The sequence below is a fragment of the Vigna radiata genome, chromosome 4 (assembly GCF_000741045.1).
Source record: "Vigna radiata var. radiata cultivar VC1973A chromosome 4, Vradiata_ver6, whole genome shotgun sequence".
NCBI classification, from domain to species: Eukaryota; Viridiplantae; Streptophyta; class Magnoliopsida; order Fabales; family Fabaceae; genus Vigna; species Vigna radiata.
In genome coordinates, this window is record NC_028354.1 from 2,657,171 (window position 1) to 2,679,685 (window position 22,515).

Consider the following 22,515-nt stretch of genomic DNA (forward strand, 5'->3'; position numbering starts at 1 on the left):
TCAAATTGAAGATACACAAGGATGTCCAATATTGACTACATCATCCAAAATAAATTTCCTCCAAAACCAATGTGATTTCCAAACTTTGTTCATTTTTTCAATTCGAACATTTCTTGTCTCGGATAGGAGCAAGGCAACAAAAATGGTCATGATAAGCACAAATCCAGCAAAGAAAAAGAAAAGACCAAACTTTAGGTGACAAAGCATGGTTAGGAAAAGTTGAGCAATGACAAAGGTAAATAACATGTTTACAACAACATTGGTGCCTTGGCCCGCAGATCGAACCTCAAAAGAACATATTTCACTAGGAACCAACCATCCAAGGGGACCCCAAGACCATGCACATGCTGCAACGTATGCACATATAAAGAATAAGAGAAGACTAGCTTCTCCATTGGTAAAATAACCTTCACCACTCACTTCAAACTTTAGACCAATCATGATTCCAACAGCAAGCTACACATATTATGAACTTCAAATTAGTTCTTCATCCTAGCAAATGACTTTAGTGACAAAAATTTTATTTTTTAAATATTTTTCGCAACCGGAAAATCGCGACGGGACGACGATCCAAAAAAGAAAAATATTTAAGAAAAAAAAAGAGTTTGGAGTCGCCACCATAGTTTATTCTGGAAAACTACGAAAAAATCGTAAAATGATAAGGCAAGGTCTACAAAACCAAATTCTGGTTTCGGAAGTCGGTTATGTGTGAGGAAGGTGTTAGCACCCCCACAACGCCTGCCCCAAGGCAGTACCTTTAACTAAATACGTGAATTTTATGTGGTTTGCAAAATGTTTAATTTCCCCTAAAAAATAAAACTCTAAAGAAAACAAAATATTTTTTTTGTTTTTTGTGCCCGACAAGGATTGACCTTGCTCCTACGTATTCTCAGTTGGGCTGAGAAATCAGGGTTACGTAGTTCTTTCTGAAAGATTGTTTGTTTGTTTGAAAATGAGAATGCTTTTAGTTTTTGGCATTTTTTATATAAGAAAGGGAAAATGTTTTCTAGCACAAGGACGATGCGTGCGATCACACATGTGCTTAAACGCTTAAAACAGTTTTTATTATTTTTATGAAAAGAAGAAAAGGTTTTGGCACGAGGACGATGCGTGCGATCACACACGTGCTTAAACCTTTAAAACATTTTTTGATATTGTCATAAAAGGAAGAAAAGGTCTTAGCACGAGGACGATACATGCGATCACACACGTGCTTAAACCTTTAAAACATTTGTTAATATTTTTATAAAAGGAAGAAAAAGGTCTTAGCACGAGGACGATGCGTGCGATCACACACGTGCTTAAACCTTTAAAAATATTTTTATTATTTTTATTATTTATTTAAAAAGTAGATAAAATAAAATAAATAGGTAAATAACTAAATAAAATAAAAAGTGGAAAAATAGAAATAGGTAAATAACTAGGTAAAATAAAAAGTAAAAATAACCTAAAAATTGAATGATAAAATAATAAGAAAATAATAAGTAAAAGGTGTGGTGGTGCTTAGATAAGAAGAGGGGTGTGCAAACTAAATTAATTCTTATAACAGGTTGGGCCTAAGCCCAAGTGGAAAGGGGTGGTGAAATGGAAAATAGGGGCTGCAAACCTCCTTTGATAAAAAAAACGGACTGGGCCTAAGCCCAAGTGAGGTGGAGGTTCGACTTAACAGAAACGGGGGTGTCAGGAAGAAAAACGAATTTTTTCTTTGTTGGTTTTGGTTTTTATATTTTTTTTACTTATTTTATTTTAAAAAAAGAAAAGGGCCATGGCCCAAGATTCCCAATAGCAGAAAAAATAGGGGTTCTCTCCCTAACCTCCATTTCAACATTGCACGCTCCAAAATCAGAACAGCCAGGAGCTAGGGTTTCTCCTCTGCATGAGAACACCAGAGAGGCTTTGCCTCTACCGTTCACTCATGCACACACTGCCGTCGACGGCCACAGGCCGTGAGCCAAGACCGCACCGGTGACTCTGCTCGTCACCGGAGCCGACGCCGACCACCAGGTTTCCTCCCCTACTCGCCACCACCTCTACTCAGCCTCCACCGTTCTACGTCGCCGCTCCTCTTCCTCCTCAGTTCGAGGGTTCCCTTTCTCCTCCTCTCTACGTCGTCGTTGAAGTCTCATCATCTCATCCTCGTCGGCGACTGCGACCTTTACCGAACACGTTGCACGAACCAACTTTCTTCTTCTTCGAACGAAACCGTCGCCGACAGTGAAACTGGTGCCACCGCCGCTGTCGACAACCGGTAGGAGCCGCTCTCGTTCACGGCGGTTCAAGATGCCCTTGCTACCGCAATCGAAGGGTGAAAGGAACACACTGTGGTGTTCCTGAGTGAATCTGTGTGAGGTGGGGAATGAAGATGACACTCTGGTTGCGATGCAGGGGTTTATGGAGATGAAAAATGGGTTCTCTGCCTTTGCGCGTGCTTCTTTGTGGCTCGAATGGAAATGGAACTTGGTGTTGAGTGGTTGGAGGAATGATGGACAGTGCAGGGGGATACAAGCCTGTGTGTGGAGCTTGAAAATGATTTTTTCTTTTTGGTGATTGGTTTTATCGTTGTGGCTTTGTGTTGTGCAGGTTGAAGATGATGGTGTTATGCGTGTTGACTTAGCGGAAGTATCAGGAGAAGAATGACGAACTAGAGTTTCTTGCTGTCGAGATCAATGAGGAAAGGGTGAGGGGTTTGGAGGATGACGCTATCGTAAGCGTGGGTGAGGATGATTGTGGTTGGGATGTAGGTTGGGGGACAAAGGCAAAGATGAATGGAGTCAGCTGGGGTAAAAGAACGGTCTTGAATAAACTGACACGGGATCTGTAATTTGGTCTGTTGATGCTATTTGATGCAGGTGGAAGATGGTCTCGAAGATAGCCATAACTTATACCAGTATACCTAGATTGAGAGGAACCTATGGAGGAACCTATGGTCTACTATAAGGACAAAACCACTTCTATTCTTTCAGTTTTTTATAAGAACTGATATGGAAATGTATCAGTTTTTGCTTTGCTTTTTGTTATGTGCTTTCTGGGTAATGGACATTGAAGTCATGTTGGGTGTATTTTGATTAACAGATGAAGTCACAGAAGAAGCAAACGACTATGTACTGATCAAACATCCTTCATGCATATCCAGACAGCATTATTCATTCATACCCAACATCATTCATTCATATCTAGACTCATAACAGAGGGCATGTATTCACATAAGGCAAAACCAAGAGCTTAAACAAGGAAACTTACCTTCGCAGCTTCAAAAGAACTCTCCCTTTTGGCTTCTAGTTCCCTCTGTCTTCTTGACTGGAATTTTCCTTTGCTTTCCAATGGTCTTGCCGGCGTAAGAAGGTAGAATGGGAGGTTCAAGGATGGCAACCAAAGTGAAGGCAATTGGTTCCCTCTTATCTCCGTGAGGTCTCTCTCCTAAGCCATGATGATCGGTGTCAAAGGTGAGTCCTCAATACTCTCTGGCTGTGATGGTGATTATGGCCTCTGAGATGGTGAATACGACTGTGATAATGGGTATTGGAGGTGGATGATTCACGCTGTTGGAGCCACGGTGGTTGGGTGTTGGAGGTTTTTTCTTTTTTCTGTGAATCGAGGAAGTTGCTTCCAAGTTCTCTGTTCAATGAATGGAGTTGAGAGTAGTGAAAAAAAATGTTTTTTTTTCATTGATTAGTCCGCATCCCTTAAGATTTCTTTTCTTTGCCTTTTGTCTTTTTTATCTTTTTATGTTTCAAATGAATGAATTGGTCAAAGCAAATAAGCAAATCAGAGATCCTTTTCCCATTTGATGTATGATCACAACTCTGCATAATGCATTTTGAGCAAGGGAACCGAAGACCTTTTTCACACTGATGCTGCAAGGGATTTTTTTAAGCATTGGTTGTAACGTTGTAGGGGTGATGTTGCAGGGGTGATGTTGCAGGGCAAAAAATGTTTCAGGAAAGCTTAATTTGTGATTGCATAGGCTGGGGATGAGAGGAAGCAAAGTCTGCTTGTTTTTCTAAAATAATCACTTAGTTCACTATCTATCCGTTATGTTTTCCTCCTTTTTTCCTTTTTTTTAGATTCTTTTTCGTAACAGAAGATAAAAATAAAACTAAATAGCTAAAGGAAACTAACGTAAAAATATAAAAACGAAATAATTCTAAATAAAAATTAAAATTAAAAATTAAATAATATAAAACGAAATAAAATAATAAAAACAAAATTAAAATGATAAAAAGACAAAAAATAAAATAAAATAAAATAAAATAAAATAAAAATAAGAAAAATAAAACAAAAAAAAACATATATTATTTAGTCACCTGGACGAAATTGGGTGTTGACAATATTAAAATAACAAAAATCGTTTATCGATTAAGTTAAGGTTTTTACCTGACAAATAAGCATTTGAATGCCTCCTTCGAGAAACAATATCCTTCTTCCAAACTTGTCCACGAAGAAAATGGAAACAAAAGTGGCTACCACATTAACACCTCCAGTTATAACTGAAGACATAAGGGAAGTATCATTACCAAAGCCTAAAGTTTTAAAGAGGACAGGTGCATAAAACATGATGACATTGATGCCAGTGAATTGTTGGAAAAATGGAATCAGAGAGCAAAACATGAGTTGAGGTCTGTATTTTGATTCTATAATGTTCTTCCATGGATTTTCCACACCTTTGGCTGCTTTAGTCGCATTAACAAGCTCTTGGAACTTCTCATCAACATTATCCATGCCACGAATCTTTTTCAACATTTTCTTGGCTTCTTCTTCTTTACCTCTTTCAATTAAGGAGTTAGGGGTGTCACCTAAGAAAAGAAATCCTACACATAACATGATTGCAGGAACTCCACCAACACCTAAAGAAATTCTCCAACCATATTCTAGTTTGGCGGTGCCATAATTGATAATGTTTGCAATCAAGATGCCAATTGTGATCATCATTTGGAATCCAATGTTAAGTGCACCGCTTATTGATGTTGGAGCCATTTCAGACAAATACACAGGTACAGATTATTGGAAATAATAATAAAAATAGAAGACAATGTAAAAGTTAAAAACAATTTAACCATGAAAGTTTCTCCATATTCATATAACCAAATTTTAAGGAATGAGAAATGATACAAAGCCTCACCTGATTACAATATCCAACACCAAAACCAAGTAATAATCGACCTATGATGAGCATTTCAATATTGATGGCAAAACCATTCAACAATGCACCAACAAGGAAGAGTAAACCACCTGCAAACATTGGTCTTACGTCCCATCATTCTTGTGGTGGTGGAAGCAAAGAAGGAAGCTACTAATGCAGCAAGATATAAAGAAGAGGTGAACAAAGTAAGGAGTTCATTGTCAAATTTCCAGTATTGACTTTCATGGATAGATTCATCTTTCATTTTTTTATAAACACTCGGAAAGAATTTTATTAAGAATGATTCCATAGAAGTTACTCCTCCCGTTATTCCAAGATCATAACCAAAGAGTAATTGGAGCATGTGACCAACACAAATATTGTGATCTTGCTTTCATATTGTCTTCCATTTTCTAGAGTAAAACTAGCTCCACCTACCATCTTTAAAAATGTTATTTTTTAAATAAAACACTTTCTTTCTCTTAACCTTTCTTTCTTTTACTACATATAAAACTTTAAGTATGAACTTGTTTTACAATTTAAAATATACTAATAATAACTTTTAGGGTTATAAAAATTAAATAACTTATTTAACAATATTTTATATATTATTTTAATCAATTTAATTGTCCATGTGCGGTTTATATTCTAATTTATGTATATTATTTTTCTGTTAGAACTAATATATTATTTTAAGGACTTATAAGAAATAGTTAGTCAATATATACATAATTATTGTTTTACAAAATAAGGTTGACCATTAATTAACGATAATAAGTTAAAAATATTAATTAACAATATTTATAAAAAATTTATATGTTCATGTAGTAATATTGTATTGATAGTTATTGATAAAAGTAATTAACAATATTTTAATTTTCTAAAGTAAAGTGTGTTTATTTCAAATAATTTTATAATAAAGTAGTTGCTAACATAATATTATGTTTAATTATAATGGTTTTGGGATTTTTATACTAAAGTAGTAATATTGTATTGATAGGTATTCACAAAGTAGTAATATCATTTAATTTATCACTTAATATTGATGATTTTATAACACATCACGCACTAAAAAAATATTAAATTTGTGAAGGTTAAAATTTCATATTTTAAGTATTAACAACTGTCATAAATAATATTTCTGTCAGACAAAATACTAGTAAAAAATCATGTAACATCCCAAAAATATATGTATAAATCACATTGAGTGGAATGCATCATATGTAATAAAGTAAAGCAGTCAAGAGTAGAGTCAGATGAAGTATATATAATACAGTCATCCAAAATGAAATGTAAAAGCTCTATATATAGTCATAGAGTCTTTCAAAAGGAAATGAGATAAAAGAAAACTAAAGTATATACATATGAACATAAACGTCCTAACTACTCAGCAGTGTCTGGAGTCTCAGCGGCATCAACTCCATCTAATACTTGCTCCAAAGGAACCTCTGCAATCTCTGCTCACATCCAAATTTGGATGATCATTGCAAAAGAAAACAAACACAGACAAAACAAACAACACACACGCAAGGGTAAGCTAGAATTCAAAAGAATACAAGTCCAATACAATTTAAACAAAGTAAAAGAGGCATACAAGTTATGAGTTATAGTTTTATTAGATAGTGTTAGACTTAGACTCGTTCGGACCCGGAATGAATATCGAGCTATGGCGGGTTATGCACTTGTGGTGGCCTCTACTGCTTTGCAAAGCCATTGCCAATGGGTTTCACCCTACCACACACAAGGTTAGTCCGTTATCACTCACCTTGGCCCATATACAATGGAGACAACCAAGACTAGGACCCCTAACTACTCTTCACCACATGAACTAATCTTCTCTAAGTGAGATTGAATAGTCATTAGAGCATTAAGGGCAACCCCCAAGACTGAGCTACCTATATTCATTCCAGAACTTAACTTGAATCACTCATTCTTGGCCCATATAAAATGGAGACACCCAAGATTGAGCTTCCTATATTCATTCTCATAACTTAATTTGATCTCACCTAGAGATGTACTTAAATCACATTACATTCCACATTGACTTTACTTACTTTGATACTTTTGATTTCATACCATGAATGTTTTATATTAGTTTAGTTTCTTACAGAATTAAGAATGAATCAATCTCATAATAATGGAAGTAATCATACAAAATAAACAAGAAAAGATACCTAGATCATCACACAAGAAAGGAAGAGAAAACAAGAATTACATATTTTCAGAAAAACATCACTTATTAATACAAATATCCTTATAATCTTAAATTACCAATACTTAGGTAATTCAAATAGCTTGGAAACCCTCACCAATGGCTCCGGAAGGGTCAAAAACCCCCAGAACGACCTAAAGAACGTCCAAAACGGACGTCCGGAACCCCCCAAACTGTCAAAGACAAACGCAACAGCAGAAAAGTGCGCCCAACGTGACTTTTCCTGCTGGAAACAGCAGGAAATGGCGCCCAGCGCCAGTTTTGTGGCGCCCAGCGTGAATTATGCAGATTTTCTGCATAATTGAGCAACTCTACCCCCTAAGTTTCGTTTTAGGCCTTTTGGTGAACTTTGGACACTCCTAAATTGAAATACAAGTTGAATCTAACTTGTTTGAAGGCTTACACACAATCCTAACTAAAAATTCTAAGAGATATGTAGAAGAATTGGATCAATTAGCTCAATTTCTGTTACTTATAGGGTCAAACTCAGATCTGCAATGTATAAAGTGTTTTTGGCTGGTTTGAGACTTCTAGCAAGTCAAAATTTACTCACCTAAGTGATCCAAATGATCTAAAACCACCTCTAACCCTTGACTCACGAATTCACTACCCAAGTTCCCCAATTTTGACTTAACATCAAAAATTAACTTAGTCCTTTACTCACAATCTGCAGAGAATGAAATCCTCATCTTTAAAACAATAATCATTCACATCACATACATGGTTATACAATTTATAATTGATCACTTAGCAGTTCTTATCAAACACAAGCTATACACATAAATTTTCAGCAAAAGTTCTTTTTATCTATTTCAAAATAAAGGAATCCTTCATTAATTTACACATGCATCATATTTCAACAGTTCTACCTAAATATCAAACCAAAAGCAGCAAAATTTTCAAATAACAATTAAAAATCCAGCTTCCCTTACTTGGATTCTGCCCAAAACGATCCAAAGCTCGCTACTCAGGTTTCTCGACTTTGCGGAATTTTGCCCCCAACCCTAAGGATCACAAATTTGTGATCAAAACAGAATTGAAAGTTGGATTTTAGCTAGAAATTGAAGAGGGAACGGTCAAGAACACATGCAATTGGTAAATTGCATGCTCCAAGACTTGAATCAGTGAAGAAAAGTGGAACTGGCTTACCTCTTCTCCAGAATCAGAATTGAGAATGAAATTTGATGAAACTTGGGAGAGTCTTAGCTTCCAAGTGGGTTAAGCAGCTACAAGAGGTAAGTGGAGTGGATTAGTGTGGAGAATTGGTGGAGAGCATGCAAAGTGGTTGCAACAAACGTGAGAGGAAAAGTGTTGGCTTCTCTTAGAAAAGAGACAATGGCTTAAAAAATCTGCTTTTTGTATAAAATAGTATTAGTTTTAGCTCTCAATTTTATTTTTATTTTTTTATTTTTTTTAAATCCTATTACTAAGAAGCCAGGTGTCCTTCTTTCATTTGCTAACTAAAATTTCAGTCTTTACAAATCACATATGTCAAAAACTGGATATAACAATAAAAGTTAAAATATGGTATTGTGGCTAGAAAAGGAAAAAAATTACTATCAAGTAAAAATCGCCATAAATGTTATTTTTATTGTGTAATATCGTATTTTGACGATTAAAAACTGTCTGAAAAATTATATCACATTTTATATGATTTAACAACTATTAAAAATATTCAACCACAAAAAAGTTGTTCAATGTTTATTTTTTTTTACCTTTTAAAATTGAAAAAGAAAATATTTTTTAATTTTTATTCATGATATATATTCAATAATTTAGTTATCTATTTTTTTAAAAATTGTTTTATTAGATGATAAATATTGTATAAATAATTTTACCATTTTCAAAAGATTAGTAGTCTAATTGTAATAGTTATTTTAAAATAATCACTCGCATATGCATTAAATGTAATAACCTATAAATTATTATTTTGATTTTTTGGAATTGGTGTTGTTATTCACTTTGGGTGCTAAAACGCCGGTCTAGAGAGGAATGTATGCAGAAATATGTGTTTCAGATGTGTTTAAAATTTATATAATCTTGATGGGTTTAGTATAGGGGAAATTAATATGCAATGTGCATTAAACATTAAACTTATTTGGAGATTGATGATTGCATAAGTAAATTGATAAATTATAAAATGGGCTTTGTCAAAATGACATTAAAGGATAAATTTTAAAATTGAATTTATGTGCAGCAGTTTGAGGTAATTATAATTTGAAGATTTTGATGATTGATATATGTAATAAATTGGGGTTAAATGGAGATATGAGAATAAAGTTTTATAACTAAAGTTTTCTAAAGTTTGATGGTTTAATAGAAGTTACGTTAATTTGAGAGTATTAGTAACGGGGAATTGAGAAAAGTATTTTGAAATGTGTTGTGTTAGATGGATTAGTTTAGGGGTTAAACTCCTATTGGATATTTAAGAATCATGTTATTTTGTTTTTATTTTGAAGCAAGTTTAAGAAGCGTTTTAGTGAAAGTTTACATGAAGCGATTTAGTGAAAGTTTAACAATCATGTTATTTTTTTTAGAGGAAACGTTTGAGAAATAGGAAAAGTCTACTTGAAAGTTTTAGCGATGTCTTCAAAGAGTGTACAGAAATAATTTACAGAAATAAAGAAATAAAGTGTATTGTTCTAAGCTTATATCGTTTGCTATCTTTAACAGAAACGAGAGAAAGAACAATTATAAGAATTTAGGAATATTTTGTATTGATTAAAAATTCTTTTTAAGAAAGTTATTTTATCTTGTAATAAAACACTTGTAAACCTCAAGGTGTCAGCAGTGACAGATAATACTCAATTAAGAGTGAGTTATACACGAAATCAAGAGTGATGTAAGAATATTTGATCTAGATTATTGTCTAGGAATAGATCCTAGAGAGTTTAAACTCATATAAGACGTATCGTTTAGGGGTGTCAGAAGTGACAAATAATACTCAATCAGTAGTGGGTAAACTCGGTCAAGAGAATTGTTTAAGGATAGATCCTGTAGAAGCTAAATTCAGACTAGACGTATTGTCTAGGGGACTAAGAGTGGTGTAAGAATACTCAACCAAGAGTGGTTTAAACTTATGTAATCTTTGATAAGATTAATGAAACCCCTTAAGAGTTCTTAAGGGAGAGCTAGATGTAGCTCAAGATTGAGTGAACCAATATAAAAACTGTGTCTTATTGCTTTCTTCTTTTGAAAATTGTTGTTAGGTTTCCTATGTCATCGTTTGAAAGAATTTGTATTTTCTTTTCTTATAAACCCGACGTCTAAACATAGTTCACTTCTAAATACTCTCATTACAAACCATTAGACACTACTTCGCGAAAATATTTTGAAAACATTATTCACCTCCCCCCTCTAGTGTTTTCTTATGTACTTCATGTAATGTCAAGTTTATGATGCTTGAAGCACTATATGTATGTTATGTATGCTTTAATTATGATTTTGTGCATAAATCGTGTTGTTTCATATATATGTGGAATGCCCTCATTGGGTTTTTGGTCTTTGTCAAACTATCCCGGTTGTAGTGTCAAGTTGTCCAAGTTGTAGGGTCGTGCTGTCTAAGCTGCAATGCTAGGTTGGGCTGATCGCGATACGGTTTTGGGCTAGGTTATCTGAGCTTGATGGTCTGGTTGTTCTAGCCGAGATATAAGGTGGTCAGCTGGGTTGGTTGAGTTATAGGGTGGCCGAGCTGTCCAAGCCATAGGATGGTTGGCTGGGTTAGCTAGGTTATTCTGTCTAGGTTATTTAGGACCTTGATTTTTGGGGTTGTGGGCTCGTTTTTGGGTGGTTTTGAGGTCGATTTGGAGGTTTTGGACCCTGACCGAGCTGATGGTGGTGGTTGTAAGGCTCTTTGAGAAGTTGACCTAGTTGCCATCTATAAGGCCAGGTTGCCTTTTTCTGTTTCTGAGTTTTGCGAGTGTTCGATGAGTTGTCTTGAGTGGTTTACAAGTAGTTCCCCATGTGTTAATATGTCTGTCAAACTATTTGGATGTTTATGATAATGTGTGGATGATATGTCATCTTGTCGTACTTCGTAAATTTGGAGTTGTACCTTTTGTTTGTGATAGGCGATAGAAAGGTAGTTCTCTTTGTCTATGAGAGGCAATAGAAGAGATGAGATTCGAGTGTCTCCCCATTCATCTTTCGAGTTAGTATAAAGGAAAGGATTTCTCGCTCATAAGTTTCTAGCTCGTGTTGAATATAGTGCCTATTGTGAGCAGCAGCGGAGCTTTTACTCATAAGTCTTTGAGAAGCAGCGAAGCTTTTACAACTGATAACGATTCAAAGTACCGTTATCTGTGATGTAATTTTGATATTAAATGTACCCTTTTTAACTTAGAAACTTGCTTGGACTCATGATTTTGCTTTAGTTTTGTGAATAAGAGAGTTGAGGTTATACTGTATGATTTTATTACTAAATTCCCTTAATTTTATAGGCTATTGGAATGAATTAAAAGAAGAGTCAAAGTATCAAATGGTTAGAGTGTAGAAAAGTCAACCAAAGTGCAGTGTAGAAAAGTCAACCAGAAGTGCAGAAAAGTTGCGCTGAGCGGAAAAGGAGCGCTGAATGCCACTTTTAGTGTCAGTTTTCTTCTGTTTCACGCCTGAGCGCCACCGCGGAGCGTCATTTGAGTGTCGCACCTACCGTTGAGCGCCATTTTGGCGTTGAGCGCTGGCGACGCGTGTTTTAGGCCAGTTTTCTGCTATTTTTATGATCTGTTTTGGGGCTGGACCCGTTTTCTATTATTTTTTTGCCCTATTTAAAGACCTGGACGTCTTAGGGTTTGTATCTTTTGATGGCTTAAGCACAGAAACACTTTTTTCACCCATTTGCGGGTAAATTTGGGGATGCGGGAGCTCTCCTCTTCTCTTTCTAGGATTTCTATCTCTTCCATTCCATTTGACACCTAGTTTCTCCATGGCGGTGGAGAACTAATCTCATTTGTTATTGGGGAATGATGTAACCTCTAAACTCTTTTTTATTTGAATTGATTTATATTATAAATGCTTTACTTCATTAATTGTTAGGGTTTTTCCTCTACGCTCTATGCATGCTTTGTTTAACTCATTCAATTGCATGATTATTGATTTTGTCGATATAGACACATACGGGGAAATCTAGAACTGGGGAAATTCTCCCAAAAGCAATATTACCTAGACATAGGAATAAGAGGGTTGGTTGCCTTTAAGCTTTTGTGCGTATGTAATGCAAAATTAATTGCTAGGGAGACAAGACATTGTAAACTAATAATTAAGGATAGACTTTCTTCACCGAGACATCGGGTTTAAAGTAAATTAGAAAGTGACATTAACATTAATGAAGAAAATGAATTCGTTTATGCATGAGAGTGATTAGGTGAAATCTAAACCCTAACAACATATTCATCTACTTAAGATTTAAGACTGTTAAAAATATATTCTTGAGGGCTTAATGGACCCTTCTCATGTTTTGCTATTTATATTGATAAAGAAATGATACAATAGGGAGATGGAAGGTCAAGGAACTATCCTAGACTGATAGGTACAATGATTATAGATAACCCAACACACTACTCCCTACTTTAGTCCTACTAACTACATTAACATAGGTAGACTCATAATTATTCTAACAATAAGCTCATACACACAACTCACACACACTAACCAATAATTCTAACACTCCCCCTCAAGTTGGAGCATACAAATTGTATGAACCAAGCTTGGAATAGATAAACTCGATTTTGAAACAGATGATTTTTCTTCAAGAGTGTGAGACAATGTGTTATCACATGTCAACGAACAACTAATAGTAGCTTGTGAAACTTCAACTTCAAAAGTGGATGACGGAGAGCAGTGGTGGACAATGACAATCTGTAAGGACAAAATTCCTCATCAAGTAAGGATGGTGCCTACAGTGGCTAAATGTGACAAAACTGCAGGGACTACCATCTCTAAGACTGATGGGTGATGGGGCCTGTAGTGGCTGAAAGCAACAAATCTATAGGGACTACCATACTTATGTGGCTTGAACTGCCATACTTGACTTGTAGTGGCTGAAAGCAGCGGTGGACAATGACAAACTGCAAGGAGTGAATCCCCATCTTAGAGATGGATGGGTGATGGGGCCTGTAGTGGCTGAAAGCTACAAACTACAGGGACTACCATACTTATGTGGCTTGAACTGCCATACTTAGCTTGCAGTGTCTTGGAAACATACTCCCCCTCACTGTGAATGGTGGAAATAGTGAAATTGTTGATTGGGATTGGAAGCATCACAATTGCTAAAGATAAACACACATAAATGACTTCGACAAAAGAGATTAGGTTTGTTAGGATACTCATAACATCATTGTTGAGAACAACAGTACCCTGGTTCGGTTTCTTGAGAACAGGTCTGAATAGGAAGAAGAAACCCATGGCAGAAGGCCCTTCAGGAGAGGCTCGCACAACAAAAATACTAGTTGCTTGATAAGATTTGGGGTTTCAATATTAGATGTCTCATGCGAGACCAAGATTGGCACATGAGAGAGAGAGTTTGCAATATAAGTTTCCTTACTGGAGAACAAAAATGAGAATATGGCAAAATGGAACTGAGAGGCGAAACCCAAAGAGTTGGTTTGGTTACTCTCTTCCCTACGACAGAGCTAGACTGTTGTCGACCCCTGGCGGAAGCATGGTGCAGATAGATGCGAATCTAGGCGACAGTGCATCGGTGACACAAGCGTTGGAGATGACGACAAGATGGACCAATTAGTTTTGCACAAGAAAGGGAAATAGAACTCATTGATGGATGACAGAAGCCAGAATACAATAACCAGACGCACCAAACCAAAACATAGAAACGAGAGGTCCGACGATGCGGAAGCTTGCGGCGAGAAGACAACAATGGCTACTATGGAGGGTCAGAGTAGAGAGAGGAAGGTCCGGCAACACGACTGACGTCGCGGTGTGATTTTGACATCGATAGGGTGGCGCGTGACGAACACACACACAAGATCTGACGGAGAGATGAGGAACGTGGAGGCACGTGTGGAGGAGTCTAGTCCTGTCTCCGGCGGGGTTGATCGTTGCTCGAGGAGGCGGTCTAGATCCGCTGGTGACCGGTCGAAACTACGACGGTGGTCGGCGATGGACAATGGTCGACGACGGACTGATTTGGCGCTCGTGACAGCGCGTGAATGGGAGGTAGCCATCGGAACCGGCATGGTTGGCCATCACTCGAAGAGACGATCCAGATCCGTTGGTCATCGGAGAAAAGTGAGACGGTGGACGGCGGCGGACGGTGGCCGGCGAGGTACAAAGACCGACAACGGGTAGCGGCGGAGTAAGCAGCGACGACAATGGCCTTTCTTTGGTTCTTCGAAGAAGAGACTTCCGATCTCTTTGATTCAACATGAATATGAATGGCAGCAAATGGGAATGCCAAAAAGTAGCCAAAAATGATTTGGCATCAATAGATATAAAGTACCAGTTTCAGCTACTAGTCCAAAAGCTTAAACAAATTCTGGAAGTATAACTTATATCTAGGCCAGATTTTGAAGAAGAGACTTTTAGGAGGGGCCGCTGGCGGCCATGGTGGCCAGCCACCGACAGACAGCGAAGACAACCGTTAGAAGATCAGAGAACCTGCTCTGATACCAACTTAAGATTTAAGACTGATAAAAATATATTCTTGAGGGCTTAATGGACCCTTCTCATGTTCTGCTATTTATATTGATAAAGAAATAATACAATAGGGAGATGGAAGGTTAAGGAATTGTCCTAGACTGATAAGTACAATGTTTGTAGATAATCCAACACACTACTCCCTACTTTAGTCCTACTAACTACACTAACATAGGTAGACTCATAATTATTCTAACATTAAGCTCATACACACGGCTCACACACAACTCACACACACTAACCAATAATTCTAACTCATGTCATATTATCAACATCATCCATTCACTTTTATGTTTAGCCTCAATTGATCAAAGTGCATGCATATTTACTTTTATCATTTTGAATTCAAAAATCCCAAAATATTGTTCTTATAGTCTTAATTGGTTAAGCAAAAGCACAACTATTTAGTGCCATGAGTCTCTTGGGAAAGCGATACTTGGTCTTACCATTTTATATTACTTGATACGATTCAGTACACTTGCCGGAGTCTTACAACAATGACCTCACGTCAAAATGTAAATCACCTCTCTAACCCACTAATCTAGTATAGGCAAATACAAAAATAGACTAGCAACAATAACAATCCTCTCTTGCAGTCAACCCCTTTGAGATCCCCCTCAAAGTCAAGAACCACGTTCTTCTTCCTGTATACACCATAGGGAAACAACAACTCTAAGCAATTGCAACAACTCCTGATCATGCAAGAAGCACCTTTGTTGTGTAGAACAATCAAACGTTATGAATCAAACAATCTTACTTCTCAAGAAACCTTTAAGACTTGATCACCACAACAATTCTTGGTTCTTGGAGCTTTTCTCTCTTCTGTAAAACCTCAAAGCTTTAATCTGAAACAAATATGAAAGTGTAAAATTACAATTGTCTTACAAAATTCAGATCACCATCTATTTATAATATAAGTCAATTCAGATGTGTTTTAATCGATTATGCTATTAATATAATCGAATACATTTCACAGTTATAACAGATTAACAATAGTCAACACAATTAATTGAATGCTCAATTAATGTAATCGATTTGCAAATATGATCGTTGTGACAATTATGTCAAGCAATGAAACAAATTTCAAATCTTTAACTGACTTAATTGAATACATGATCCATGTAATCGATTAAGTTTTAACACTTAGCATATTTTTTGAAAAATTTTCTTCTTAAAACTCATCATAGCACACTTTGAAGAAATATTTGTGCAAACACACAAGTTTTAATCGATTTAACCACTTACATAATCAATTTAAAATTTGTTGTGCCACAGTTTAAAGCTTAAGCTGTCTGATGACCTTAATTGATTAACACACCATTGTAATCGATTAAGTCATACAGATATGCTTGGTGCATGTGGTTTTTCCATTTCCAAAAACACATTTTATGCATACACAAATATAAACACATTTCAAACACAGTAGTATGCAATAATCATCACAATATGTCTAGAACAATGCTTGTACAAATCTCACAATAACCATAAGCATATGTAACACATATAACACAGTACATACACATGTGTTTTTATTAACAATGTGTTGTTTTCACATCAAAAACAGATATCACAGAGATTGTGAGTTCATCTAATCCTATGCTCCCCGTATCAACAATCTCAACAGATTGTGACAGAAATACCGTGTGTGAGAAATTGAGCCACTTGATGTTCTTTCTTGTGTGTGATATATCTCTTGATTGCTTGCACATATGCCTCTACTTCACTCTTCTTGATAATTCTTGATTGATGTGCATGTTTGAAAGTGATACAGGCAATTTTGTTTTTGATCCTCTTTAGCCAAATAAGCTTACATTGTTTCAATCATTTGATAACCCCTTTGAGCCTATGCTTTGCCTTTTTTGTTTTTGTTTTAAAGCTTATCAATTAGCCTTAAGTGAAAAACCATGATTACCTGAACCTTAGGGAATTTTGGAGCATTGAAATTGTTTTGGGAACAAGTGTGGTCTTCTTGGGGATTCTTATGAATTGGATAGTTGGTTCCTCTTCTTGTTTTGTTTTTTCAAATATGCTATGTATCTTGTCTCTTACAGTTGTGTTCTAAAAAAAAGAGAAAAGAAAAGAGACAGGACAAGAAAAAAAATATAGAAAAAAATAAAAAATATAAAAAAAATTGAATAATGGAGTCAAGAAGAGGATTGAATTAAAGGTTTTGGGAGTAAATTGATTGTGATTTCACTTGTTCCCCATTGCTCCTCTATTCTTTTTGGTTTGTAGCTTCTCACCCATATGTTATCCTCCTTTGTCCTTGATAACAGTTGAATTTACCGTTATCTGTGATGCAATTTTGATACTAAATCAACTCTTTTTGACTTGGAAACTTGCTTAAACTCTTGTTTTTAGTTTAATTTTGTGAATAAGTGAATAGAGGTTATACTTAATGATTTTATCACTAAATTCCCTCAATTTTGTAGGTTATTAGTATGTTTTGGAAGAGGAGCAAAAGTATTAAGGAGTTGGAACTCAAGATGGACAACAAAAGCAAAAGTATTAAGGAGTTGGTTGCCCTTTTCTGGGGCCCTGGGCGTTGGTTGTCACGCAACCATACTTGGTTGCCTTGTTTAGGGGCCCTCAGCGTAAGAGGTCACGCAGGACGCCTGGTTTCCCTCTCAAGGGGCGTTGAGCGCCAAGTAGCTCGCATCAACGCTTGCTTGCCCTCTAAGGGGCGTTGAGCGTTAGTCAACTACACCACAGAAAGCCTGATTGCCCTCAACCAGGGCGCTGAGCGTCAGTCTCCTCACAAGCTCGCCTGGTTGCCCCAAGTTAGGGCGTTGAGCGCCAGTTACGTGGGCTTATGGGCCACTTTTGATCTATTTAAGGGTTTTCACGCATTAGGGTTGACATCTTTTGGCGGCTGAAGCATAGAAACACAATTTTCGACCCTTTGGAGGCAGATTGGGCATGCGGGAGCTAACGTTTTCTCTTTCTAGGGTTTCCATCTCATTCTTCCATTGTACATCAAGGTTCTCCATGACAATGAAGAACTAAACTCATTTGTTGTTAGGGAAGATGTAACCTCTAAACTTTCATGTATTTGAATATGTTTTAAATATTTTATGTTTCTTTCATTGAACGTTAGTGATTTTCTCCTATTCGTAATTCTTGTTTTGTTTTGGCTATTCATGACTTGATGTTTGATTTATCTGAGTATTGGGAAATATCTTATGAATCATGATCTGGAGAATTTCACCCAAAGGCAATATTGCCTAGGGATAAGGATGGGATGTTTGGTTGTCTCAAGCTTTTGTTCTGAATGCGGAATTGGTTATCAGGGATTCAAGGGATTGAGGTCCAATAATTAAGGCTAGGCTTTTTACCCCGAGGGATCGGGTTCTAAGTAATTTAGAAAGTGACATTAACATTCTAATGAAGAAGACGAGTTCTTATATGCATGAAAGTCAGTAGGTGAAATCTAAACCCCAACAACATTATCATCTCATATCATCAATATCATTCATTCATTCTTGTTTTAGCTTCAATTGATCAAATTTACATTCTAGTATCATATTTACTTTTATTGCATTTTAATTCCATTCATATAAAGCATTCTTTAGTCTTAATTAGTTAAGGTATTGCCCGATTGTTTAGTAACACGAGTATCTTAGGAAACGATACTTGGACTTAGCATTTGTTATTACTTGATACGATTCAGTAAACTTGTTGACCGTTTAACAACCCTTGGCCCCATTATAGCCATAAAATACCTTTTGATTTAAACATGCATATGTTTTGAGTGTTGATATTAGATACTTGCCAAGTCTGTTTGTTCTTGCTTTCTTAAGTGCCTTGAGTTGAAATTGTTTAACAATGAAGAGTTTTCAGAGTGACAAAAAAGCATAAAAAATAGTAGAATAGGTTTCATTGGCTTGTATTTGCCTCTTTTGTTGATTCGTTATTTTTAGTTGGAGAGAAGCTTATAAACTCTTCTTTTCTTTATATTACAAGCAATGTAGGACTTCAGATAGCTTGGACTTAAATGAAAAGAAGAATAAATAGGCTTTCTCCTTTTGTTGCTTATAGTGCAAGTAAACATGCATAGTTTGTAGCTTTTGAATTCTAAACTTGCTAGGAAGCTTATAAACCCTTTAGGAATGGAAGATTTAAGATATGTGGGACTAATTTACACTTGGGATGCTGCTGGTCAGCTTGTGAAGCATTCCAAGTCCCACATCCCTTAAACCTCTCCACTTAACTCATCCTTAAGGCTATATAAGCAACCTATGGGTCTCCTTTGTACACACCTTTGGTTGAATCAATTTTAAGAGTGATTTGCATTCTTGCATTTCTTCTTTGAGATAACAATCTGTCTCATAGTCAATTTTAGGATCTTATCTTGTGCAAAACAAGTGGCGATCCAACCTTGGCACTTATCTTGGATCATTTCAAGTGGCGCATCCTCAAGTTCATAAGTTATTTCTTCCTTATCTCTTCCATTTTAAATCTTTTCAATTTCCATTTCTTAATTGTAATTAAAACATTTCTCTCTAAGCATGTTATTCCCTATCACTATTATAGCCATAAAAGACCTTTTGATTTAAACATGCATATGTTTTGAGTGTTGATATTAGAGACTTGCCAAGTCTGTTTGTTCTTGCTTTCTTGAGTGCCTTGAGTTAAAATTCTTTACCCTAGACACTTGAGAGAAACCGTGATAGTGCATCTGTGAGGTTCTGTTGTTTTTTATTCACCTCTTGAGCTGATTGATTATTTTACCATGTCTTGAATTACTTGGATGATTTCCACGAGGATCTTCTTTGTCTGATTATGTGTGTGTTGGATGTTGTTTACTCATTTTCTCTTTCCATGATTCATTAATGATTGTGTAATTTGTGTGTTGGATGTCTTTTTGAATTATTCCTTCTTCTGCGTCTTGATTTTGCCCAGGAGTGTAAAAGACTAAGTGTGGTCTATTTTGATGAATCACTATTTTGTACTATTGGCTTAGCTTTTCGCACCGAATTGTGTTAATGAGTTGTGTTTAATTCTCAATTATTGTCTCATTTACACTTAATTCTTATTTTAATTAATTTGAATTATTTGGGCCTAATTATTCCAATTATTATTTGTAGGACGATTGTGGAAACATATTTTGGGACTTCAAGAGGGCTGCCACATCATCTTATTTCGTTTTGTAATTTTAATTATTTTAGTTTTGACCAGATTTGACTTTTGGGCCTATTTTTGGTCAATATTTTGTAGAAGCCCATTAGAAGGACAGAATCATAATTTGAGATCTATAAACCCCAAATTAGATTTCACTTCCCCGTACCCCCCCCCCTCTCTCTTTCCTCATTTTGCGTTTTTGGTTCTAGGATTTTGGAGCATTGATGTTTTACTTCTCCCCCCTGTGGGGGTTTAGGTGCTTTCTTTCCCTTTCTTTGTAATGAATCATTTACGTTTTCAAGTGCAAATTTAATTCCGTTTCTTGCTTCATTTTACGTTTCTAATTCCGTTTTTATATGCAATTATGTTTTGCCCATTTCAATTTGCGTTTTGTTTCTTCAATTGTGTTTTCAATTCTGTTTCGTTTTCATTTTATTACTGGTCTTTCGTTTTTGCTATTGTTGTTGCGTTCTAGAATGAATTACCTTTCGTTTTGCTGTTGTAATTTCGTTTTAATGTTAGCTTAGGTGTGCTTGGTTGGTCATTAGTGAAATTGCATCATTTCCATGAGATTTCTGGACCATAATTGTGTTTCTGTTGCTTTAATTTGGCTCAATACTGAATGTGTTTTGCACTTGCGATTGATTATATGCTTACTTTCCTAATTGGTGTTTAATCTTTGCTTAGTCGATTGGACTGTATGGTGCAGAATTGATTGAATTTTTCCATAATGTTTGCTTAATTCACTTTTATGAAAACATGGTTAATCTTCGCTTAGGTAGTTAGCTTGTGTTGGATTAGGAGTTAGAGTAGTGTGTTGTTGGTTAATCTATGATTGGAAGCAATGTAATTGAGCTGGTGATCAACCGTTTTTAATTTGTGTTTGCATTCGTGTTCAATTTACACCAAGTGTTTGATCTAATGACTAAACCAATATTTGGTCCTTGAGAGATGACCTAGGAGTCATTTCCTAGTCTTAATTGCATTTAATTGCTCATTAAATTTGATTCAGGTACGACCTCGATCAAGGTGCGTCAACATTGTATTTTCTCTATAGTGTAGTAGATGACTCAAGATTCAAAAAATAAACAATGACGTATCAACAAAGGAAGTCTGGGAGATATTGGAGGTTTTGTATAAAGGTGACAACTGCGTCATACAAGTCTGAATACAAGCGCTCAAAGGGGAGTTTGAAAAATTAAAGATGAGGCCCAAAGAGCGGGTAACCAAATACATAACTCGGGTGGAGAAGATGGCCAACCAACTCGGCAGGAATGGAGAACGAATGCCACCTAACTGAGTTGTGGGAAAAATCTTGAGATCACTCACAAAATATTTTAAAAGTATCGTGTGTGCCATCAAAGAATTGAAAGACGTGGAAGTTCTCACAATGGATGAACTTGTTGGGTCATTAGAAGCCTAAAAGAAAAGGAGAAGGAACTAGGATGAACAAGTTAAACCTCTAGACTAAGCACTACAAACACAGTTTGACTCAAATGGAACTTAAAATACTTAGAACCGAGGTCTTGGAGGCAGAGGACGGAGAGGTCAATGATAAGGAGGTTGAGGATGAGGTGGACGTGGCCGAGGTAATTTTGAGGATGATAGTGAAGACCAAACCGATCAACAGAATTGGCGAGGCCGAAGACAAGGGAAAGGTCAAGGAGATCAGTTAGGAGTGGATTGCTTTAAGTGTGGCAAGTACAATCACTATGAAAGAGAGTGTAGATCAAGGAAGTTCTACGATTGTCGTAAGCCCAACCACATTGCTAAATTTTGTTAAGTTAAGAAGAAAAGTGCGATAAACCTTCTTATAAAAGAAGATGAAGAAGAGATGGGGATTTTTTTTTGTTTTCAAAAAACTTGGACACATTTAAAATCGAGTTGTCTGAGGTAGTGCAAAGAGAGGACCAAACAACTTTGTGTCGAGTAGATGCAAACCAAGTTGTTTGAAGCCGAACAAGAGGGACCAAGGTGTTTGAAGCCGAGCAGGAGAAAATTGGGTTGTCTAGAGCCAAGGAGGTGAAGGTCAATCTATTAGCACCGAGTTGTCAAAGAACCCAATAATGCTGATGAAGTGCTCGATAAATGGTGTGATAAACGTGGAGAAGGCAAAGCTAGAGAAGAAACTTAGACAAAAAGATGAAGAGGGAGGCTTCTGGATGAAGCTAATGAGATTATGAATAAACAAATAGTTGAACTTAAGGAGTTGAAGAAGACGATTGTTGACAAGGAGGAGGAAACATATAGTGTTATTGAACCAAACAAAAACAAAAAAAGAGGAAGATGAAGATGTTAAGAAGAACCAGGGTATGAGAAACTCATATATTGAGATAGCAAAAAATCTAATGAGTAAAATTTGGATTAACATGAAGAAGTTGATCGGGCATAACAAAGAAAAAGTCTATCAAAGCAT

The 22,515-nt window shown here is 36.1% G+C and overlaps 1 long non-coding RNA gene and 1 pseudogene across 1 annotated transcript; one reads left to right on the forward strand and one right to left on the reverse strand.

Annotated features, from left to right (window-relative positions):
* Positions 1-5,560, reverse strand: LOC106758246 (annotated as a pseudogene).
* Positions 1,796-4,028, forward strand: LOC111241471. Its single transcript, XR_002667487.1, has 2 exons — positions 1,796-2,989; positions 3,073-4,028. It is a non-coding gene; the product is annotated as an uncharacterized LOC111241471 (long non-coding RNA).
* Positions 5,561-22,515: the final 16,955 nt, after the last annotated feature.